A 13302-nucleotide genomic window follows, 5' to 3' on the forward strand; every position below is an offset into this window, starting at 1 on the left:
TGATGTCCACATCATTCCCTCCCTCGTGCAAAGGATTTGCTCTCAAATCAGCGTCTGCATCAAAAAGAGTCAAATCAGAAACATTAAAAGTAGCACTAATACCATACTCACCTGGAAGGTCAAGCTTGTAAGCATTATCGTTGACTCTTTCCAACACCATAAATGGTCCATCCCCTCGCAGTAGCAATTTAGAGTGTCGCTGTTTGGGGAAACGCCCTGTGCGCATATGAACCCAAACCCAATCGCCGGGTTCAAACACTACTTTCTTACGCCCTTTGTTGGCTTGCTTTGCATACTGCTCTATCTTAAGCTCAATATTCAGCCGTGTCTTCTCATACAAAGTCTTCACAAATTCAGCTTTCTTAGCACCATCTAAATCCACACGCTCAGCAACAGGCAAAGGGGTTAAATCTAACGGAGTTAAGGGATTAAAACCATAGACAACCTCAAACGGTGTGAATTTAGTAGCAGAATGCACGCTTCTATTATAAGCAAACTCAACATGCGGTAAACAATCTTCCCAAGACTTAATTTTCTTTTTAATGATAGCACGCAACAATGTCCCTAAAGTCCTGTTAACTACTTCAGTTTGACCATCAGTTTGTGGATGACAAGTAGTAGAGAATAAAAGTTGTGTACCTAACTTCTTCCACAATGTCTTCCAAAAGTAGCTCAGAAATTTAGTATTTCGATCAGAAACAATGGACCTAGGCATGCCATACAAACGCACAACCTCACGAAAGAACAATTCAGCAACATTCGATACATCATCGGATTTATGACAAGGTATAAAATGAGCCATCTTTGAAAATCGATCAACAACCACAAAAATAGAATCCTTGCCATGCTTAAACCTAGGCAATCCTAACATAAAATCTATAGAGATATCAACCCAAGAATGCGTCAGGATAGGCAAAGGTGTATACAAACAATGTGGTTTAATCGTAAACTTAGCCTGCTTACATGCGATACATCTCTCGCAAACTCGTGTGACATCTCGTTTCATGTGTGGCAAAAAAAATGTTCATGCAGTACTTCATAAGTCTTATTGATTCCAAAATGCCCCATTAAACCACCACTATGTGCCTCTCGCACTAATAACTCGCGCAAAGAGCATCTAGGCAAACACAACTTATTTTCACGAAAGAGATATCCATCATACCTATAAAACTTTTCAAATGCAGCATGCTCACAAGCTTCAAATACTCTTCCAAAATCATCATCGTCAGCGTATAAACCTTTGATATACTCGAAACCTAGACACTTTGCTCCTAGAGTAGTTAGAATTGCGTATCTTGGAGAAAGTGCATCGGCTACCACATTTTCCTTACCTTTTTTGTACTTGATTACATATGGAAAAGTCTCAATGTACTCTATCCATTTGGCATGTCTTTTGTGCAACTTTTGCTGCCCCCTTAAGTACTTTAAGGTCTCGTGGTCGGTGTAGATCACAAACTCCTTTGGCCACAAGTAATGTTGCCAAGTCTCCAAAGCTCGCACCAAAGCATATATCTCCTTATCGTAAGTCGGATAATTCAATGTTGCTCCGCTTAACTTCTCGCTAAAATACGCTATGGGACGTCCTCCTTGCATCAACACAACTCCAATTCCTGTATCAGAAGCATCGCATTCTATCTCAAAAGTAGTACTGAAATTCGGTAAAGATAACAAAGGAGCATTAGTCAGCTTATCCTTTAACAGATTGAATGCTCTCTCTTGCTCTTCTCCCCATGTGAAACCCACGTGCTTCTTGATAATCTCGGTTAAAGGTGCGGCGATGGTGCTGAAATCTTTTACAAATCTACGATAGAAACTGGCTAAACCATGAAAGCTGCGCATCTCTCATACTGTCTTAGGTGTCGGCCATTCACAGATTACTTTCACCTTTTCTTCATCAACCTGTATTCCATCAGCACCAACAACAAAGCCTAGAAATACTAATTTGTCAGTTACAAAACAGCACTTCTTTAGATTAGCATATAATTGCTCAGCCCTTAAAACCTGTAAAACAGCTCGCACATGCTCAATATGGTCATCAAGGCTTCGACTATATATCAAGATATCATCAAAATAGACAACTATAAATCGACCAATAAAAGCACGCAGAACATGATTCATAAGTCGCATGAAAGTACTAGGTGCATTAGTTAAACCAAATGGCATGACTAACCACTCATACAACCTGTACTTGGTCTTAAATGCAGTTTTCCATTCATCCCCCTCTTTCATCCTAATTTGATGATAACTACTTTTCAGATCAATTTTAGTAAATATGCAAGCTCCATGCAATTCATCCAACATGTCATCTAGCCTAGAAATAGGATGTCGATACTTTACCGTTATGTTATTGATTGCTCTGCAATCAACACACATTCGCCAAGACCCATCTTTCTTTGGCACCAACAAAACATGAACAGCACATGGGCTAAAAGACTCTCTCACATATCCTTGCTTTAGTAATTCGCTAACTTGCTGCTAAAGTTCCTTTGTCTCTTCAAGATTGCTTCGATATGCAGGTCGGTTAGGCAATGGTGCACCAGGAATCAAATTGATTTGATGCTCTATGCCTCGAATCGGTGGTAAACCTTCAGGAAGTTCATCAGGAAAGACATCTTCAAATTCCTGCAACAAAGACACGACAGAACTTGGCAAATTTGGGTCAAGCTCGTTAGTAATAAACAGTGCCTCCTTGTACAAAAGTACAAGTATCGGTCGGTCCAGAAACAAAGCTCTCCTCACTTCGCTCGATTTTGCATAGAAATTCTTTTCTCTCTTTTCTTTTCTCTCTCCTTTTCTCTCGATTTTTACCACTCTACTCTTATCTTCCTCTCCTTTTACTTGCGTCTCAGAGTTTCCACGCAGGCCCTCAGTTTTATCACTTTTTCTCTCTCTCTCAGCCTCACGTTGTAGTTTCAATTGATCTTCATACACCTCAGTAGGTGTCATTGGCACCAATGTGTATGTCTTCTGATTCATCACCAATGAATATCGGTTAGTGTACCCGTCATGATGTACCTTTCGATCATACTGCCATGGCCTACCAAGCAAAAGATGCCCTGCTTGCATAGGTATAACATCACACATCACCTCATCCTTATATCGCCCTATCTCAAATGGAACTTAGACTTGCTTCGATACTTTTACTTCACCACTATCATTCAACCACTGCAATTTATAAGGTTTTGGATGCTTTGTAGTCTTCAATCCCAACTTCTCCACCATGGTACAACTTGCTACATTTGTACAACTACCTCCATCAACAATCAAGCTACAAATCTTACCATTCACCAAGCATCTTGTATGGAACAAGTTATCGCGTTGCTGGTGATGCTCCTCCTCTTTGACTTGAACACTAAGAGAACGCCTAACCACTATCAATTCACCCTTTGCTGGCATCTCAACATCACTACAATCCTCCAATGGTGGCATGTCATCATCCTCTTCCTCCCTCTCACTTTCTGATTCAACATCATTATGTCCAGTCATGATCATCACCCTCCTATTAGGGCACTGATTTGCCATATGACCCCTGCCTAAACACTTGAAACATTTAATATCACGAGTCTTAGTGTTAGGGTTTTCAGCTTTACCTGAAGTTGGATTCGAACTAACTTTTCTATCCTTCTCCTTCTCCTTCAAAGTTTCAGTCTTGATATTGTTTCCCTTCCAATTCGGCTTCTCGTCTCTCTTCCAATTAGACTTCCAATTCGAGCTCGAACCTCCACCACTCTTATAATTTCGATCCAACTTCAATTGCCGCTCAACTTTGATGGCTTTGTCCACTAACTCCTCCAATTCAACGTAGTGTTGCAGCTCTACCACCCTTGCTATATCTCGGCTCAAACCACACAAAAATCGTGACATTGTGGCCTCACGGTCTTCCACCACATTAGCACGGATCATAGCAATCTACATCTCTTTATGGTATTCTTCCACACTCCTATTACCTTGTGTGAGATTTTGCAGCTTATGGAACAAGTCTCTATGGTAATGACTAGGTATAAAGCGCCTCCTCATCACTGCTTTCATCTCATCCCATGTTTCTATTGGTCTTTCATCATTGCGTCTCCTGCTAGTCACAAGTTGATCCCACCAAATTATAGCATAATCAGTGAATTCAACAGCTGTAATTTTTACCTTTTTGAGCTCCGAATATCGCTGGCAATCAAATACCATCTCCATCCGTTTCTCCCATTCTAGATACGCATCAGGATCATTCTTCCCTTGAAAAGATGGAATCTTCATCTTGATGTTGCCAAGCTCATCATCTTCTCGACGTCTAAATCCTCGGCGTCCGTTTCTCCTCTCAAACCTGCCATCTCGATCATCTTCTGTATCGGACACATATGCATCATCAAATTGCCGCTGCCATCTAGGTTGTGCCCTAGGCTCCTCTCGCTGATTTTGTGGCCTCCCTCGTGGTGGCTCTCGGTCATCTTCAAGTCTCGTCTCATATCTTGCAACTCTATTGCTAAGTGCTTCAATTTATAAACTCAATTGCTGGATGCTTGCTAGAATCGCATTATCCCTTGGATGAGTGCGATCCTCCCTTGGATGAGTGCGATCCTCCCTTTGATTCACATTTCCCTGGCCTGAGCCTGACATTTTTTTTTAAACCTACAAGAAAATGTTAGAGATAAAAGAAATCTCACTAGTCACTCCCTCACGTTTTCCGCTCAAAGTGTTTGTCACTCATCTCGTGTTTAACTCAATTTCGGCTTTTTCTTCCCTCAATTAGACTCACACACTCTTGCCTTTTACCTCTCGTTTCCTTCCAGCAAGCTCTTTTTTTCAGACTTGAATTTAGTCTCACAAGCTCCTCACAACAATCGATAAACCACCAAGCAAGATCAAATTCAGCAAATTTTCGCTAGATTCGGATTCAGATTCAATTTCTGCTACTAAAACTTTTTTTTTCTATTCGGTTCAACTATCAATGATAAAAAAAAAAAAAACGAGTCGTCCTCTTGAATTTTTTTTTGCAGAAACTTTTTTTTGGCTTTTTTTTTGGCCGTTTTTTTTTTGCTTTTTTTTTGCCGATTTTTCTTTTTGGTTTTTTTTTTACGAACTCAAGTACAATATAAAAAAAAACAACTAGGACCGAAAACCCTAAATCAAAATTGAAATCACAGCAAGAACAAATTCAGAACCCTAATTCGATTAATAATGAAACCCTAATTCTATAAACCCTAGTTTCTATAAACCCTAGATTGATGAATGAAAAGCAATAAAAGTAGGATAACTAGACCTTGTAGAACTAGCTCTGATACCAGATGATATGAATCTGTGCGGAAGATAATCGTTCTATGAAGATCCGTGAGTTACAAATTGCTAACCTCGACCCCCAATCGAACCTGTGATTGATAATCTCGGTATGAACGTGACCTGTTGACGAACCTGTGTCAACCAATCCACGCTATAATGCCACGAACAAGAGAATTCGCGATCTTGCTTGATAAGTTGAATTCGATCGCCACAAGGGAGCCTCGATAAGATATAGTCCTCAAGAGAACTCAAGAAGAAAATTCCTCTATATAAAATTCTGTCCCCTCTTAGAAATCTATAAGCAACCTTATATAGGGTGCTAACCCTAATCCTAATCCTACTAGGATTAAAATTACAAAAATAACCTTAATTACTAAAAATTCGTCCAAAAATGGAAAAAGGCCTAAAAGTTCATTTAAACGACTCCAAATCGCTAAAAAACGTCATCAAACACTACCAAAGTAGTGTGTATTGATCAGCGGCCCGTTTCCAAGCGTCCATCCAAATTTGAGCCAATTCGGAGTTTGTCAATTTTAAACTCCTTCGGAATTCGCTGGATCAAGAGTAATCATGTTGCGCTAAGGAGCTTCAGAATCTTCAAGTTTCGAATCCAGATTGTCTCCATTCCAAATATCTTGAACCATGATGCCGACAGCTTGTTTGAATTCCTTCGCTCTCGCTCGAGTGATCGGGCCTAGCGGATAGAACAACGGGTCCCTAGCACCTCGTCCTCGATAGGGTTCAATGTCCACATCAGTCTGCATCATCGATTTCAAAAGGGGAATCTATTTGGACAATATGATAACTCCTGTAGAATGAATTGAATGTGTTGAATGAGGTACATCGGGATGATGAAAGGCAAGCCCCATCCTAGACACAGTCCCATGCACTAATCCCCAGTGAGTTGAGTGGAAAAATTTCATGTCTGCAAGGTAAAGGGTTATCTCGCAAAAGGTACGGCAACCGAATTGACGAAAGGCAGTTCATTTCTCTATCTCAAACACCACAGGTTATCCATTGTTTCGCCACTTTGAGCCTAAACACTTGGAGAAATTCTTTCAAATTGCCCCTGTCAAGAACCACCCCACGTCGAGGCAAACTGGAGGTAAGTCAGCATTATAAGGTGAAAAATGAATAGAGATTGTCTTGCTTTCACTTGTATCAATCTTCGAGTGTTGCTTCTTCAGATGAATTCACACGAAGTTCAAGTGCCTTAGGATGACGAAGAGCATTTCTTTCTTTATCCTATACACACTTTATCCTTTGCTAAGCCCAATTGAGCCTGCAAATTCATTTCTTAAACCTAGTTGGTGATCATCCCCCACACTGGGGTAAGGTAAAAGCCATCACTGTCTAAGCAGCATATCCGGAGCGTCGATAGAAGACAGAAATCCTTGAGAGTCCAAATGGCTAGTCATTCAGTCAGAGTATAGTTGGCCAATGTTTACATTGTAAACAACGTATGTCAAGTGTAACACAAAAAAAAAAAAGAAGGGCAAGAAAAAGCAGTGTGCCTAGTAAAAGCAAGGCCGATGCCCAATGAAAAAATAAGTGTGTCAAAATCATCTCCAGTGGGATAGTCATAGTCCTACAAATTTAGAGAAGTGATGAATTCAAGCCCAAAGCATTCGCTAAAAAGACAATTCCCGAGGATGGAGAAGAAGGCTAGTGACAATGCCAAGATGATCACTAACTTACTCACCCCAATTATACACATTTTGAGCCTAATGATCTATTCATTTCTCAACCCATGCGCTTAGCCTATGTTATGTCCCTTACAAAGTCTCTTCAGATTATGGCACTTGAACTAACGTAGGATTCAGGTGTTTATAAGCTTAACTCGAAGAAGTGCGAGCAAGTCCATTTCTATCTCATTTTGCAGGGTTCTTGACTTGTAAACCCGGAGACGATTACGGAGTGTTTTCTTTCAATAGCGTCGACTCGAAGAGTCTCCTTTTGCTAAGCCATTGACCAAGCCCACATTACAGTCCCAGCAAAGACCTCTCGGATTGGTAAGGTCGTACTGTTTGCGAGAATACTCAGACCCTTGTCGACATGATGATGGTGAGATAGAACAATTCTCATAAATCAGCCTTTTTTGATGAGAGTGAGTCAGAGCCCTTTCGGACCGAAAGTCCCTTATTTAACATTTTCAAGACACCCACTTGTGAGTACAGGTTGTCTTGTCATGATTTTCCCAGTGAAATTTAGTGATGCTAATTTGACAAAATTGTCATGCATGAAAATCGGTTGAATTTATAGTGCATGAGTATATGTGTTCTTGATTGTCCATGAATGCATATTACATGTTGCCTAAAATCGTGTCCAGCAGGAGACACGCCCTCAAGAGTCGGAGATATCACCAAGTAAGTATATCTCTATCCCTTGGATATCTGTGACTATCCATGTATCCCTAACCTGTTCGAGCAATTGTCAGGTCCCATATTTGATCATTTTGTTGCGATCTCTAGACGCCTCTGATGATATCTAGGCATCTATTGATCAAGCCTTTTCAGGTACCTCTGATGATATCCAGGTACTTTGTCAAGGAATCTCTGAGCACTTGGGCTAGCCCCTCTGTTCGCCAAATTGTTAAATACCTCTGGCGATATCCGGGTATTTATCGATCAAGTCCTTTCAAATATCTCAGATGATAACTAGATATTTCGTGAGGCACACCTTTCAAACAATTTGGAAAGTTCCTTCTTGAACACCTCTGACGATATCCAGGTGTTTAGCAGTTGACTTTTTCCGATTACCTCTGACGATATCCAGGTATTTCGTTAAAAGTAGGAATGTATTCCAATTTGTTGAATCGCTTTTCAGGTACCTCAGATGATAACTAGGCACCTTATTAAGCCCCCTTTCTAGCAAATTGGAGAAAGCCCCGCATTAGGCACCTCTGATGGTATCCAGGTTCCTAATGAATAATTTTCTCGAGTACCTCTGATGATATCCAGGTATTTCGACAAAAGGTGGGATAAATTCCGTTTCGCTATGTTATCACTGGACGCCTCTGACGATATCCAGGCGTTCAGTGGAAGGTCCATTTCGAGTATCTCAGACGATATCTAGATATTCGAAGTAGTCTTCCATTCTTTGATTTCTAGATACCTCAGATGATATCCAGGTGTCTATTGATCACCATCTTCGATTACCTCAGACGATATCCAGGTAATTCGAACTACCCTTCGTGTGTCCTAATTGAATTACAGGTCAACGAAGTCCATCAGCGCTCATCAGGCAATACCTTTGGGACTGAGCCCATACATTTGCTAAACAACCTACAGGATCAGAGTCATGTCTCGAATTACGCTACCATTCTTGTCAGGTAAGTAACTCCAGGTATGTTTTATTCATGTTAACATGCATCATGATATACTGCATTTTCAAATGGGACTCATAATCCCAACAAAAATATCATTCATTGCATTTGCATGGTCAAAATTTAGACATCATTTAGTCTTTGAATGCAAACTCTACGAGCTCACCTTCAAAGAGGGGCAGCTGTTGACACCTAAATTTTGACTAACCATTTAGTGATTAATTGCACAGAAAATTAGGGATTAAATTTTAGTCCCTAACAAAAATATTAAAGTTAAATTACATAGCATTTAGTTTTAAGAACATTTATTAAGTAGTTGCATCTACATCGGATTGGTGGCGGATGGGTTTAACAAAATTTAATTGAACTGGAGTTAATGGACTCAAGTACAGAGGTTCTGAACCCAATAGAATTAATTGGATCAAGTCCGTGTGAATTAAAGATTCGGCCCAACTCGTTATTCCCTCAAGTGGTCAAGATTGACATGTGCGTTGCGCGTGTGGCACATTGGATTAGGAAATATTGAGAAAATATCATGAAAATCATTGGGTCAAGAAACAATTGGAAAGCAAAGCGTTATCAGAGCAAGAATTAAGGAAAGAGGATTCACTCAAGCTGGTGGATACAAACTTGCGGACAAAGGGATTAAAGAAAGGAAAGAAAGGATTGGAAAGAAGATGTGGATTCTTGGAGAAATAACAAAAGAAGGAAAAGAATAAAAATATATATATTTCAATGCATCCACAATTGGAAGCTGCATCACGTTCTTTCCTTGGGGGGCTCTATGTTGTTTTACATATAAAAAGGGAGGCCACACAATTACATAGGCGGCGAAAGAATTGTCAGAGGATGGTCACGATATGAGAGGAGAAAACAAAAATCGTGAGTGAGAGCATAGAGAGAGGAGGTGCAGCACGTCCAAAAGAAGAAAAGAATAGAGGAGAATGCATACACAAGCGAAGAACAGTGACTTTGTGACAGCTTGCCCCTGTTCTAGGCAACTTCAAGCAGCGTTTTGTGTCTAGCTCGTGTCCACGCCACGCCGCATGCTGCTGCTCCTACACGAATCGGTTTGTCTTGCTGCCACGATACCAACTTTGGCAAGCGTAGCCCTGTTCCATCACGTCCAGTAAACCAACGACTCCTGCTGTTGTTGCGCCGCATGATCGTCATTGCTTCTAGCCCTCCGCTAACAACTTCAGCGAGTCTGAGAAGCTCTGTACAGCCGCCACGTCCTTCCAGTCCTTACCGTCGCTGATCGAGAGTCCAAGCCACCGTGACAACGCCGAGACCAGCAACTTCTGCGAACGGTCCCAGCAAACTTACCAGTCCCGACGAAATCCCGCCGGTCGCTGTTGCGTTACTCTGTATCTTCACCAAACTGGGACTCTCCCTTGTTTTGTAGGTTTCACAAGAACTCCCAAGCATCGCCGAGACACCACATGGCCGAGTTCACCACAAGTAGCCAAACCGCGGATATTCTCACCACCCGGTCACTGAGTTCAAGCCATCCGTCGGTCAAATTCGGAAACGTCACCCGTGCAATATTTCGAATTAGGTAATACATTATTCGATTCAATTTCGATATATTAAATTGCCTAACTTGAGTTTATTGTGATCTCAATTATATGCTGTGTCGACATTGTCATATCCAAAAATCTTTTCGGAGTCCGTAAATTGGGATATTTTCCTAATTTCACAACATGCATAGGGTCGTCAATCCGATCTCCTACCCGAGATACGATTCGCAATTGCACGGAAAATCGTCAATCCGATCTCCCGCCCGAGATACGATTCGCGATTGCATTGAAAATTGGCCAATCCGATCCTCATGCCCGAGATGTGATTTGTCAATTTATTTTCCAAATTTGAATGGATATGGATGATATCTTGGGTGATTGGATGCTATCTTTGGCTTTGGTTTGAATCTTTGTTTTGATTTGATTCGAAAATCCCAAAAAGAATGATGCATGTTTAGGATAGGTTTAGAATAACTTTCTTTGAATAAGTCGATAGGATAACTTTTTAATTTAAATTAGGAATTAGAGTAATTTATTTCCTAGTTTAATTTAGATATTATCCTGATCTCAATGGTTCATTTTAGGGTAATTCTTGATTTCGAATTTTCATAAAAATACCAAAAAGAAGTCACTTTAGGATAGATTAAATTATTTAGAATAGATTGCATGTTAATTTAGGCATTTTTTTGAATTCCGAATTTCATTGGAAAAATACCAAAAATAAATCATTTGTCCGTCATTAAAATTAGGTCACGTTGTCGCATGACATATAGTTCGCATGCTAGGTTGCATTAATCGCATGTCATTTTTGCACGTCATTGCATATAGGTTAGTTTGCATTTTAATAAAGCGCAAACCCTAAAGAACACCTTGAGTGCCTTGCTTTATTAATTAAAAATCATATTAGGATTGTCTATGTGATTTTCTACTAACAATGCAGATGCTTGCGTGGCTTTAAGTTATGTTATCCTGCTATTTATTTACTGCTTTCTTGGGTGTTAAATTGGTGGTTTGCGCACCCACATGAACACCTTACATGTTAGTGATTAGATAATAAAATGTATCCAAACTGCCTGCATAAATATTTTTGAAAAAAAAAGGTACCGAAAGGGCGTTAGACTAGATCTAGCGTAACCAAGTCCCCGAGCTTAGAATCTCTGGCTCGTAGGAATAAAACATATCTCCCTATGTTTTATTTAGGTTTCTAAACGACATACCACAAATAGATTAGTGGCGACTCCAAGCATGAAAACTTTTGCATGTTAAAAACTTAAACCCTAAGTTGCGAATTGGCAGGGCTTGGGAGGGCCTGAGTTAGGCTTAGTCTTAATAATCCATTAGCCGGAGAAATTTTAGGTCGCGACAAAGTTCTCAGCTTTATTCATTTCTGATAAACCTTTATGCAGAAGTTTCCTTCCCCTCATTTCTTCTATCTGGATCAAATAAGATAATGACTGATGGCCTCCATGTTTTGGAGGAATCCGCATAACCAGGCCCTGTTTGTTACAATATTTTTTAGTTTTCCGTTTAAATTCAAATGAAAAGTGCACGCCAAAATTGTGTTTGGTCACAGCAAAACATTGTACTCGAGGATCTGGATCGAAGAACTAGACTGGCAAATTGTGTCTGATTGTTCGTGGAATCGGACTGGTCATCCTCGTGGTTATGGGACAAAACACAACCACGAGAGTTCAACATTGGTCCGTGAAAAAGCTTTTTGGGCAAAGGCAGAGAACCCGGAGGCATTCATAGAAGCAGGTTAGCATGAATTTACATCATGTTGCGAAGGTTAGTATTACACATCAATAACTCAAAATGTTGCAATAGCATGGCATTCCACTTTAATGTTTTGACTGGTGATGAAGTTTTTCAAAAGGCTTTCATCTCAGTATTAATCTAGTTAAATGGCACTAAAACATATGTCAAGTAACTCTTTGAGTTGCTTCCGACGCTATCCGAAATTCCATCCGTGATTTCGTTTGTGAGCAAAATGAATCTACTTTTTCAATAATATAAGCATGATATGAACCACTTTCATATTTCATGTGCTACAGATTTATTAAAACTTGTGTTAGGAAATAAATAGGATATAGATCGAGTCAAATCCCTGATAGCTTAAAGAAGTATCACCTGGTTGTTGACAGGAGTTATGCAGGAGCATTCAAAGTCATTAGAGATTAGGAATTGTTTCAAGTCATAATTACAAGTATCAACCTGTTTGTTACGTATCTTCCTCGTTTTATTTGTACGGAGGTCTTGAAACATGCCTTGCCCACGGATGACTAATATAGACTCCAGGTTCGTGAGTTTCATGTTCCAAAGATGCCATTATTTTCCTTCTTTTTTCCGTTGATTTTGGTAATCTTCGAGACATTTATTCCACTGGGAGCATAATACACCACAAAAGGAAAGCATGAGATCTTTGGGTTTCACTGGAAAATCCTGCCACTGGCAGGACACAGTATACACATAAATTAGTACAAAGCGACACTTTCTTCCCTTGACAAAAGAACGATATGCACTTTTATTTGAACTTCAAATTGAAAGTAACAGTTGTAGAGATCGGGATCTGTTTTATTTGACATAGAATTTGGCTTAAGGCTCCACACTATCAGCACACTATCTCAACCATGGCTATTCCCTCATCACAAGCAACTGCAACCCTGCAGAGTGAAAGCCACAAAAAAGTGAGACAATGGATATGGAAGATGTTATCGTTTTACTGAAACCGCAGAGCCTACATGAATGTTTTTAGTGGCAATGGAAGACCTCAGACCATCATACTAGCTTATTATTGACAAAGCATGGATATAACAAGGAAATGAAAGCATTTAGAGCAGGTATGAATGTTACCGGTGAGATCCTTTCTGATAGGCAATATCCCCAATCCTTCAATGGCCAAATTTCAGTAGTTGCTTAAGCCTGTTACGTGACATAACGTTGGAGTCATTCACAAAATAACAAAGAATCCAGGGACATAAACAGTAATATCCTATGGTAACTTTTGGAAAATCTGGAAAAGATAGAGGTGGTATTTTCATTCGACTGCTGTAATTGAAGCTGCATTCTAGAGCATGCTAAAACCGTACAAACTCCCACAACCATTTGCATCCCATATGCGAAGAGTCTCATCCTCTGAACCGGTAATTACTATAGGCAGCTCAGGATGTGCACATACAGTGGTAACATTGT

At 40.1% G+C, this 13302-nt stretch overlaps 1 protein-coding gene and 1 long non-coding RNA gene across 2 annotated transcripts in view; both read right to left on the bottom strand.

Moving 5' to 3' along the window:
- Positions 1 to 13302, bottom strand: part of LOC115684058 (coatomer subunit beta'-2-like) — a 105903-nt gene that overhangs the window by 62318 nt on the left and 30283 nt on the right. The window lies entirely within an intron of this gene.
- Positions 12611 to 13205, bottom strand: LOC115684072 (uncharacterized). Its single transcript, XR_004006085.2, has 2 exons — positions 12964 to 13205; positions 12611 to 12773 (listed from the first exon to the last, which is right to left on the bottom strand). It is a non-coding gene; the product is annotated as an uncharacterized LOC115684072 (long non-coding RNA).

Source organism: Syzygium oleosum, unplaced genomic scaffold, assembly GCF_021117445.2.
Source record: "Syzygium oleosum isolate NSW1041296 unplaced genomic scaffold, Sole_v2.1 Sole_v2.20, whole genome shotgun sequence".
NCBI classification, from domain to species: Eukaryota; Viridiplantae; Streptophyta; class Magnoliopsida; order Myrtales; family Myrtaceae; genus Syzygium; species Syzygium oleosum.